At 47.6% G+C, this 11805-nt stretch overlaps 1 protein-coding gene across 1 annotated transcript in view; it reads left to right on the top strand.

Annotated features, from left to right (window-relative positions):
• LOC116101477 overlaps window positions 1–9166 on the top strand; it is a 69367-nt gene extending 60201 nt beyond the window's left edge. The window contains exon 5 of the mRNA XM_031385016.1: window positions 8820–9166. The gene's annotated coding sequence lies outside the window, so the exon portion shown is untranslated. The remainder of the gene's footprint in view (window positions 1–8819) is intronic.
• The last annotated feature ends 2639 nt before the right edge of the window (window positions 9167–11805 follow it).

The following is an 11805-nucleotide window of genomic DNA, read 5'->3' as shown; positions in this document are numbered from 1 at the left end:
GGGAGGGGGAGGGAGGGAGGGAGGGAAGAGATAAGCAGACATACTGCATGTACTCCAACCATGTGTAAGGCATTCCATATTTCCTTCCACATTTTTCATATTTTCCAAAAACGTCTTTAAGGAATGTTGTGCCTTGAATTTCACCAAGACCAGTGTCATTGAACGGGTATGTGTCTCTTCATTCACCCAAAAGGTGAAGGTGTAGAGGCTGCAATAAGCACTGGTATTGGCTGGTTCATAGAGACAAAGATCTTATCATCATGGGACCCAGCAAAGCTGCCTTGAAAGAAATGCTCACAAGGTAATATGCATCACCTTAAAACTCAAGGGAATGGCAAAAGTGACTGTGACATGAGGTCGGCATCTAGTTATTAAGTAAGCTGTGGTACAGGACTCCCTGGTGTCCCTTTCAAGGTCCAGTGCTACCCAGCATTAGTCATATCTCAGGCAATGGGCACCTAAGGTCCTGCTGCTGCTGAAAACCCCTCCTTGATTTGTTACATAGAGTGGTAGGTAGTGGCACCCCAAAGAAGCTGGTGATGGCCACTCATCTTTGCTGCTGTGCTATTCATAGTAGTTGAGATCAGGGACCAGCCCAGAGGTTCATTACCAGAAGAAAAGAGAAAGAAAGTGCAAATGTTTGCATGATGAAACTTTGCTCATCTGCAACAAAGAACGAGATCAAAACGTCTGTGGGGAAATTAATGAACAGGAGATCATTACGCTAGAGAAACAAAAGCCCAGAAAATATCACATTGTCTCTCATAGGCGGAGTCCAGATTTAAATTTATTTATGTGTATGCACACGCATGTATATATGTACACACAAACATAGGACATGGACATAGAAAGACGTCTGTGAGAGCGAAGGGTACTGTGAGAGAGGAAGGAGAGTCCCTAGATCAGGTCCAAGTTGGTGACATTTCATCAGTGCAGAGTGAGACCTGGAGTCTACTCTTGTCTAGAATGAATCTGAAGCAGGTATTCTTCAAGGGCCAAGCAGTAATCATGGACCCATTTTCTAAGTACCAGCCATAAGTCAGAAACCAACTGGTACTGAGCCACACCTTCTGCAATTGATGGCATCATTAGCCCTGATTTGTACCCTTATCATGTCCTGCTGGTGGACTGAATATACTTTTCTGTCTCTACCATCCAGCTGAGTCTTGAGACTTGCTCTAACCATTGGGACATAAGTAGTAAAGCAACCTGAGGGCTTGGAGCGTGCTTCAGCAGTCACTGGCCTTGACGCTCCTCTGCGTCTCCTCATTCTGTGGGAAGTGTCCTGGAGGCAGCTGCTGCCATACTGTCCTGAGCTCAGGTGAAACTCAGCAAGTGGACGTGAGCCCACCAGATCGTCAGCTTGAAGCAACACACAACCCGGCCAAGATTCAGAAACATTCAAACAGCCATTCATTGCTGTTCATCACTGAGACAGGACCATCAGTTATTACACAGCCATTTCTGACCAACATAGTTAAAACTCCAGTCTCCCATCTGACAGCTGTAGACTCCGAGGTTTACATACTGACCTGCATCATGAAATGAGTAAGTGGCATAGTTGGGATTTAAGTCTGGCACACTCTGGAACTAATATCCTGAGCATGAGTTTTACTGCTGCTCCAAGAGACCCCCACAGTGATGCACACACATGTGTCATGTAGGTTTGGATGTGACATCACAACCGACCCCTAGCTCTCAAAGCCTCTCAGATATACAGACTCACCTGCTCCATCATGAACTTCCCAATGACACACTTTGCCTTCATGGCTGGGAACTTTCAGTCCTTATTTAATAACACCACAGCAGCGTTTACTATGTTACAACTACATGAAAATCAAAAGTGAACTTTGTCATAAAACCTTGGTGCATGCTGGGAAAGGGGGAATGGAAGTGAGAGAAGCAGACTGTGTTTCAGAAGCAAAAGTCCCAAAGAGAAAAGGATGTGCTTGTTTTTTGCTGCAGGGGGCGGACACGGTGTCCTGACTCCAGCAAGAGGTTGGGGGTAGGCACCTAGAATCCCTGGGCAATGAGCAGTGATGTGATCTGGGTGAGTCAGGTAGGGAACTAGAGACCAAATGCTCAGGGCCTGACCCCTGTGCACCCTGTGCACCCCTGTGCACCCTGTGTACCCCTGTGCACCCTGTGCACCCCTGTGCACCCATGCGCACTAATCCAAAGGAATCAGGCAAGTTCAAGGCTCCCCTGAGGTTTTCCTCCCCAGCTCCCCAAGCATGCTTCCTACTAACTGGGCTCCTTATCCTTTTTCCAGCCAGGGACAGGAACATGAGTTGAGTTGGCAGCAGGGACAACCAGCGGGAAGGGATGTTCCATGTCCTTGAAGCCCCAGACAGCAGGAGGGACTGCCCCCAAGTGGAATTACTAATCCTGACTATGCTTAGTTGAGCAGGAGAGCCACTAACCTAAATAGATGAAGGGCTGAAGTACTGAGTTGCACTTAATAATGGGTCACAGCTAGGGAAGTTGGGGGAGGTTGGGGTTTTCTGGAGGCCATGTATGGGGAAAGAGCAGCCTGGGAAAAGGAATTTGGGTTGAGCTATTTTGGATCTGGGCCTGGACTCTTTGTTCATAAACTAAATCTAGGAGGGCCTTGAATTCTTTTTCTTTCTTTTTCTTTTTTTCTTTTTCTCTTCCAAGCTTCAGGCTGAGCTCTGTGGGGGAGACCTGGGGGACAGGACATCCCACACCCTTGGGGTGTTAGGCTCTCTGAGGTGTCTGCAGGCATCTGCGTCTCACACCGTAAGTGCTTCAAAGGAAAGGCAAGGAAAATTAAGGACGAGTGTGGCTCACCCTACACAGGCCTGCTGCCTGGCCTGTGCCAGTTCTGCCCAGGGTGGGTCGCCTCTCCCAGATCAGGCAGCTGGGTCACAGCTTTGCTATGTGTTTGTTTCTGAGCAGCCTGACTTCAGCGGTGACTAAGCTTGGAAGCTGTAAAGCTTGATAGTAAACCTGTCAGTGGGGCTGTGGGGTACGCTAGGATGCTGACCCCCTAGGTATCTTCTTCAGCAGGGCTGAACCCCTGGGTCCCACTCTTCCCAGCACCCAAGGATCTCTGTCTGGTGTGTGCTGGAAGTCAGGTGCCTCCCAAGGTCTTCCCATGCAGCTGCAGCTGTTCTAGGCCAGTCTGTTCTTTGGCTCTTTCCTTTAGTCACAGAGAGCTGACAGCAGGGGATCCACGTACGGACAGGAGACAGACAGACAGAGTCCCAAGCCTGTCTCCACTGTTACTAGTCAACATAGCCTTGGGCACCTGAACTACACCTCAGCTTAGAGCCTGAAAGGTGAGGACAATGCTTCTTAGGAACAAAGGGACACAGTGAGCATTTCCTAGTGGTGAGGGTGGACCCAGACCACGCCCTACAAATGAATGGAGCACAAGCAAATACTGGCGGGAATGAGAGAGATTTGTCTTAGTTCACTGCCCTTCTCCCTTTCCTTCATCCCTCCTCCCCTTCCTCCTCACCAGCTCTCCCTTTTTCTTCTCCCTCTCCCTCTTCCTCCCCTTCCTTCCCTCTTTACATGTCCCCTCCCTACCTCCCTCAATCCACTCCCTCTGTCTCAAATCTCCCCCTTCTTCTTCCACACTCTGTCACTCCTCCCTCTGCTCCTCTTACTCCTCCCTCTGTTCTCTTCAAACACTTGGATCCAGAGATAACTCCAGTTCAGCCTCTGCTGTATCAAGCCAGGCTTCCCTGTCCCCAGGAGGAAAGAGTGGTGACCCAAGGTGACTGTGAGGGGAAAGGCCTAGCTCCCGACAGCAAAATCAGACACAGATCCCCTGTACACAAATGCTGTCTTTGTTCTGGTGAGGCTGCTGTGACTCTTCCCTCTGAGGTTGAAGCTGCCTTGAGTTCCAGGCAGGCTCCAGGCTCCAGACATAAGATCTTCTGGTAGTCTTGGAGGGAGGAAAGGGGAGTCTATTAGTTCAATAGAGGAAGGAGGTCAGGAAGATGGAACTGGCCTGGAATCCTCAACCTGCCAAGCGATGCTTTGTTCAGGGATACCCAAAGTGTTTGTTAAAAATTCAAATTCCAGGCCAGGCAAGGGTACTGCCATGGAAACCCAAGACAGGATCTGGGGGATGCATTTGGCCATCCCTATGTGCCCTGATTGTTGCCCCTTACCACCTAGCTCCAAGAAGAAAGCAGGAGCAGAGACCGCTTAACAAAACCAAACCAATCCCAGACTGGAAGAAGTGACTATATTTCATGGTTCTTCACCCATAACCTCCCACTCCTTCCTTCTGTTGGGTGGGCCTGAAACAAAGTGTTCAAAGCCTGAGGTGGGTGAAGGGTAGAGATGTTTGCAGCTCTTTCTCTGCCTAGCTCACTGTAAGAACTCAGGGTCAAGGGGAAACCTGTAGCTCTTGCCAGATCATCTGCATACAATAAGCACATAAATCAATCATCACCAATTTTTATCCTGCCCTGGTCCACCCATGGCTGTGGAGGCTGGAGGCTGATCTGAGCTTCAAGCAAGGCTAGGGTGGGGCAGAAAAATTGGGCACCTGGGTGACTATGGTCCTGAAGCTACCACCTATCCTGCTCAGGGAGACCTGTGTCCACAGACACAGCAAGACAGCATTAGCTTCCATCTGACACCCTGAAGTAGAGGCCAGGTATTCCCAGCAGTCTTCCACTGGCTCAAAAAATAAGACTGCGGGTGTTGGAGAGGTGGCTCAATGGTTAAGAGCACTGGCTGCTCTTGCAGAGGACCAGGGTTCAATTCCCAGCACCCACATCCACAGCTCACAGCTGTCTGTAACTCCAGTTCCAGGGGATATGACATTCTCACTAGACATACATGCAGGTAAAAACCTACACTGGGAACCAAGAGCTCTCTCTGAAACTGTCTTTTAGCTTCATGAGGAAGCCCTGGCCAGTTGTTCTGCCCCTGTCTGTCCTCCCATTCAATTTCCTGACTTCCTTCCTCCTCTTCCTTCATGGCTTCCAAACCCTCAAGGGACATGGGACTTTCAGCCTTACCCACAGACCCTGCTTTTGCTCTGGAAACCGCTCCTGACTCCTGGGCTCCAGCAGAGGATGACATGTTCTTACCTGTTAGAACCAGAAGCATATGGGAGGAAATGGGTATGCCGATACTCTAGATAGCAGGAGACAGCTCAGCCTTGTGGATTGTAAAACCAGAGAAATTCCTCTTAGAGAGAGATGGCTCCTCAGGTGTAGCTAGGATCTGCACAGAAAAGAACTCCAGGACCAGCCAATGTGAAGCAGAGTTGGAGTTTATTAGGTAAAGGAGAATACACACTGGACAGATTCCAGTGTGGTCATTAACAGAAGCACTTAAATTTAGTACACTAAATTTAAGTACACTAAAATGTCTATGTAATTCATTGCATTTAGCGACACCATTCAAAGGATGCAATTTATAAGTAGGTTTAAAGTTTAAGTAAATAAAGCTTTAAATTTAAGTAAAAAAAGAAACTAGTTTGCTTTCTTCTCTTATCTTAAGAATTTCCTTTAATGAAATTGAAATAAAACTGTAAGGTGCCTTTTGGGGTGCCTTGTTCAGGGTTACGATTAAGAAAAAATGCTGGTAAGATTAAAACTGAAGATCACGGGATTTAAGATATGTGTGTTGGCCTTAAGTGTGGTTCAGAAGCTGTTTTAATATTCTTGTTTGAGATATTACTTCCAGAATGGCTAGAGGTGGAGCCTGGGCAGCCCAAACAGGACTCAGTCATGTATCCATCACAAGCCAACTAAATAAATGAGTAATCGTGAAAATCAGGTGTAAAGAAACTTAGTCAACAAGGCCATGAGAGAAAAGGGGGTAAAGAAGTCCTAGACACACACAGAGGGAGTGGGAGGGAGAGGGGCAGAGGGAGAGAGACAGGGAAGGGGAGAGGGAGAGGGACAGAGAAAGGGAGAGAGGGAGAGAGACAGGGAAGGGGAGAGGGAGAGGGACAGGGAAGGAGGGAAAGAGAGAAACATTTTAATTGCAAGATCTAAACAGGACCTCAAAAAATGTCAAAAGAAAAAAAAAAAACGTTACCATCTAAGGAAAGGGAGGGGATGTCCCTGGGAAACACCTGGAGCCTACCATTGTGAAGTCTTAGCCAAGACTGAGGACTTTAAATCCTTTGTCTTCTTCTTCTTCTTCTTCTTCTTCTTCTTCTTCTTCCTCTTCTTCTTCTTCTTCTTCTTCTTCTTCTTCTTCTTCTTCTTCTTCTTCTTCTTCTTCTTCTTCTTCTTCTTCTTCTCCTCCTCCTCCTCCTCCTCCTCCTCCTCCTCCTCCTCCTTCTCTTTCTTTTTCCTCTTCCTCTTCCTCTTTTAGTTTTTTTCAAGACAGGATTTCTCTGTATAGCCCTGGCTGTCCTAGAACTCACTCTGTAGACCAGGCTGGCCTCAAACTCAGAAATCTGCCTGCCTCTACCTCCCAAGTGCTGGGATTAAAGGCGTGGGACACCACTGCCTGGCTGGATGCTTCTTTTAAAAGAGCATTTTTCCATACACTACTCAGACTTCAATATGAAATCTGCAAGAAAGAATGAATTCTCACAAGCAAGCAGGATGTAGTATGCTACCAAAATCCTAAACGCCTCCCTCAGGCCCAGACAAAACACTTAGTCACAAAATGAAGTTCCACTTCTCTAACCTTTGGATCTCCAGTTGATAAATGAGAACTGAGCAACGTTAGTCTTCGGCCCTAGAGAAACTGTTGTAGCAGCAGCTTTTCTCCCTGTGAACAAACTGACCATAGCATAAGACACCCTTGGAGAACCCTCTGACCCATGAGATCATGCCCATGGATTTAGTTGTGACTATATGATGTAGCTGTCACTTCCTGGTTATCTGTGAAGTTTCAGTCCCAAGAGAAGAATGTTGCTTTTTGAATCAGGAGCCATGTCTTCTCTGTTGTCCTATGTGTCCCTGTGCACCATTTCTGGATCTGATTCTGGCTAGAACTATCTCTTGAGTCTGAGGTCACTTTACTACCAATGCAGCTCTTCATATACCCAGTTTAGTTGTGTGTTTAGATATTTGCACAGCTAATAGCTGGGTAGTAGGGCTCATGTTACACATGCGCAAGACCCTAGATTCAATCCCCAGTACAAGAGGAAAAGAAAGAGGTGGAGGAAGAAAGAGGAGGAAGAGGTGGGGGGCAAGGGAAGAGGCAGAGATGCAGAAGGAAGAGAAGGAGGAAGAAGAGGAGGAAACAGAGAAAGAGAAATACTTTGTTCAGTTCAAGGAAGAAATCATGAGGCAAGAAGCACCACTGAACTTAAGAGGACTGAGCCTGCTGGATGTGCTGGATGTGAGGTAATGAAGAGGGGAGATTAGAACAGATAATCTAAAGTGTTCACTGCCACAAACCCCACTGGGAACCTGGCATTCTGCCCTTGGCCCATTTCTCTTCTTTGAAGGAAGCTGCTGATGAGAGCAAGGTTAGAGGATGCTCCTTCTAGGAGAGCCTGCTTCCTGTTAACAACGGAAATACAGGTGGAAGTTGGGTTTTCCTTATTCAGCCTCAATTTCAGCTGCCCTGCTTCGGGGTTCTCATCTGGAAGCTGGAATAATGTTGAAATGACCCCAAGGAAAGTTGCAACTGGCATCTGTAAAGCTCCACTTAAAGAAGCCACTTTCTCTCCATCTACACTGTTAGGCACCAGCCATCCCCATGTATCCCAGGCTAGCCTCCAATTTGCCATCCTCTTGACTCTGCTTCCAGAGAACTAGAGTCACAATGTACACCGCTGAGCTTTCAATAAGGCCACCCAGGCTGGCCTTGAACTTGCAACGCTCCAGCCTCCACCTACTGAGTGCAGGGATCCCAGAAGTGTGCCACTGTGGCAGGCCTGACAAGCCCACTTCTACCCCTTGGGGCTGGAGCAGCCTGTACTGAGTCAGAGCTGGTGGCCCATCAAGCTCTTAACACTGGACCCACAGAACACAGCAATGGTTCTGACTTCTTTTTCCCTTGGACCTGGATGGCAGCCCTCTAGCAGTCCTCTTTGAGATCTGTGGAACACTCCAGGCTCTCTGACTTTCATGCAGCCTCCTTCCCTCCCCTCACTACCTTCTTCTTACTGCGCCAGCCCATATATATATTTAGCTCTTTTAATCTCATCTCATAAATCATTGCCGCATGTCAAGCCCCTGCAATGCCGCCAAAGCATATCTAAAACACTTCCCTTCTGGCCAGTGCATCAAGGTCCAGCCTGTCAGAGCTGCCTCTCACCAGGACAGCTGACAAGGAGACTGCCAGAACAGTGTTGGCAGAGGCTGCAGCACCCCAGCCCCTTTGAGAGCCCTTGAAATAGCACAAAACAGCATGGGAAGATCCTGAGGTTACTAACCTCACAGCTCTCCAGGCAAGCTGAAGGCTAGCTTGACCTGTACACGGGGTTGGCTTGTGCCTAACAGTGTAGATGGAGAGAAAGTGGCTTTTTTTAAGTGTTACCTGGTGGCTCTGGCTCCAGCATCCACATCTAACCCTAAATCTGCTTCTTTATTTGCTAAGCATGTTGACCAAGTTTCCTTAAATCCTCTGCACCTCAACATCCTGAGCTAAAAGATGGGAGTGTTTGCTTCGTTGAGCAGTTCTGAGAGTTAAATGAGATAAGATACGTATGAATGTAATGCTCAGCACGGTGCCCAGTGCCCAGTGCTTTGCAAATGTTCTTAGCTTGTGCTTAGCTTTTCCCTTGGCTTATCCATTCTTCTCATCATCCTTTTTGCAAGACTCCATTGTTTTTGTTTTTGTTTATCATGGATGCCAACACACCCCAGTTGAAACAAAATAACAACAGAAACTTTTTCTGCCTTCTCCCCAAGCCAGAAATCATCATGCAACATGGTTCTTGCGGAGGAGATGTCAGCTGGGGACTGGAAAGCTTTTCACAGGGAGCGGATTCAATAGCTGTGGCCAATCCACCTCTCTTCCTTCCCCCTCCCTTTCCTCATCTAGAATGGGCACGTGATGTCTGGAGCTTCAGCAGCCATCACAGACTACCCGTCCAATTTGAGATCGGCAATCATGGGCTCAGGGTGACTGAACAGAAGGGGAAGGGAGCGAGTCTCGTCTCCTAGGCTGTGCTGTGGAGCTGCCCCACCAACCATGGACTACCTGCCTTTGGAATCCTTGTTAGCAAATAAATGAATAAATACCACCACCACCACCACCACCACCACCACCCCTGATGTATAATTCTCATAAGGCTTCATTTGTCAAGTTCCTACTGCTAGCAGTCTTTCTGGGGAGTATCAACCCCAGTTAGAACTAAGTAAGATAGGGAGGCACTTGGCAAAAGGAGTTCTGGATGAGCTAGGTTCTAGGGAGCCAGGATCGACAGGACAGGAGTAAAGAGCTTGCTGTCTCTCCCAACCCCCTTTTTGCTCACTTGGACATAATGTAATATATTCTAGTGGAGAGAGGTGACCTAGTTAGCTTTGGTTTCAAGAACAGATTCTAAGCAAATAAATAAATACAAGTTTAGGGAAAGGCTGTTCCTGTCCAACCCCCTCTTTTTCCAGATGAGTGATCTGAAGCCTCAGAAGTGGCTTGCCTCCTGCACTCAGCCAGGCCCAGACAACAGGAGCCAGGACTGCTGATCTTCCCCAGGCCACTGTAAAGTACTGGAACAACCACAAAAAAAGGGGGGTGGGGAGTACCTGCAGATGCAAAGAGCTTCCTATTGCTGCCCAAGTGCCCAAGCCAGCAGCTCTGAGAGAGATGCCGGCTGCAGGAGGGCAGGCCCCTCCAGCGAGATTAATGAGGCTAGGCATGCTCCTTCTGGGCCTTCTGTGCCAGCCTGCCCTACTGCTGGGACAGAGTTGGGCCTACTTCCTCTTCTGGCTCCGCAGCAATTCATTAATTGCTTGTTTGTTTATTTAAAAGCATACACTGTGTGTGCACGCTTGCTCAGGGAGCAAAGGGGGTGGGGGAGGCGAGTGCCTAGAGACATGGGGTTCTTTGTGCCACTTCTTGTCCTGCATTCTGCATTCAGCCAGCTCAGCTGGTTGCTTCATCAATGCAAGATCAATGGTGGCCAAGTCACAGCTGTAAACACCACCTCATTCAAGGTCAATTAGAGAGCAATGAGGTGTTTTGTGAATGGGAGGGGAAATGCTGGGGGCTTTTATCTTACAGTCTTCAGGAGCTGTTAAGAGGCCCTGTCCTGCGGATCTGCCCTGCTAAGGCACTGTTGGTCAAGTGGGTAGAAAATGGCTGTTTGAGCTGAATCACCAGTCACTACTACAGCCTAGATGATCTAATTTCAGGACCACAACTAGAAACTCTCTTTATCCCTCCATGCTGTCTCATCTACCTGTCTGTCCAGTTCTCCATTCGCTTTTGTTATTGTTGTTGTTTGGGGTTGGTCTTTTAGACACAGGGTGTCCTGGAAGTATCTCAGTAAGTAGACCAGGCTAGCATTAAACTCACAGAAACCTCCCTCTGCCCCCCAAGTGCTGGGATTAAAGGTGTGCACCACCATGCCTGGGTTTTCTCTATCCATTTTACCATCTCTCCATTTACTCTTCCATTGATTGCACATATCTATCCATCTATCTCATCCATCCACCTACAATATTGACTTCTCTATTGGTTCTATCCATTCAACCCATTCCATCCTACCCACCCATCTATCCCTCTATCCCTCTATCTATCTATCTATCTATCTATCTATCTATCTATCTATCTATCTATCTATCATCTATCCAGTCCATCTGTTCATTCACCCTGAATACCAAAGGAGCCCATCTTCAACTGTCTAGGCAAAGCCTTTCCACTTGGGCTTGGGGGTAGGAAGGATAAGTAAAGACACCTGAACCTGTGGTGGGACTGCTACCAGCAGAGGAGGGTACCCTGGGAGGAGGTTTTACACCTAGCCTCTAAATTCTTGGTACAAGACAGACCAGTCCCCACTCAGTGCTCTCATTAAAGCATTAATTTAAACAGATTCCAGACATGGGCCAAGTGCTTTCTGTGGACTTGTCTACTTAACTCTTTTTTAGAAACAGGCTTTCTTCTATCTTCCCCCAGTAAGTCAGGGACACGCATGCCCTAAAGAAGCCAGGAGGTCAGTTGCACTCTTGGAATGTGAGCAGCAAGCAAGGGCACAACTACTGAAGGACTCTTATTTGTATATGGCCACTGTTCAGAAAAGACTGTCAAACTGAGAATCATTGAGACAGAATCTTCCATATCCCATATCCATCTAGCAGCTGTTTCCAGGAAGCAGAGGAAATCAGAGCACATGCTAGTCTTGGACTTTGAGACCCAAGTTCAAATCCTGTGGCTACCACCACCCTCTTTTCTCTGATGAGCCTAGAACTTACTTAGCCCCTATTTCTTTTTTTTTTTTAAATTAGATGTTTTCTTTATTTACATGTCATATGATTTCTCCTTTCCCAGTTTCCCCTCCAAAAAACAAACAAACAAACAAAAACAACAAGAACAAACCCCTGTTGCCTCCCCCCTCCCCATGCTTGAGCCCCTATTTCTTGACCTGTAAAATGCCATTGTACCCTGGATTTTTAGGGGAACTTGTAAAATGTGACACTCAACACACTTCTGGCTTATAATAGTGGATAAACCAGACTTGGGAGCTGGGAGGCCTACAAGAGATTGGAGAGTATTAGAGAGTCACAAAGCTTCTGACCTGGGGAGGGGACATGGTCCTGAGAATGGCTAAGGCATTGAGCTGCTAAGATCAGGAACTTGGCCACCATCTAGACACATGAGGACAAACGTGGTGAGGGGGAGTCAGGGTCAGCATGGGATGCCCAGGGAGTGGTACCAACAAAGATGGAGCATTAG

The sequence above is a fragment of the Mastomys coucha genome, unplaced genomic scaffold, assembly GCF_008632895.1.
Source record: "Mastomys coucha isolate ucsf_1 unplaced genomic scaffold, UCSF_Mcou_1 pScaffold21, whole genome shotgun sequence".
Lineage (NCBI taxonomy): Eukaryota > Metazoa > Chordata > Mammalia > Rodentia > Muridae > Mastomys > Mastomys coucha.
This window is presented reverse-complemented; position numbering and strand designations above follow the sequence as displayed.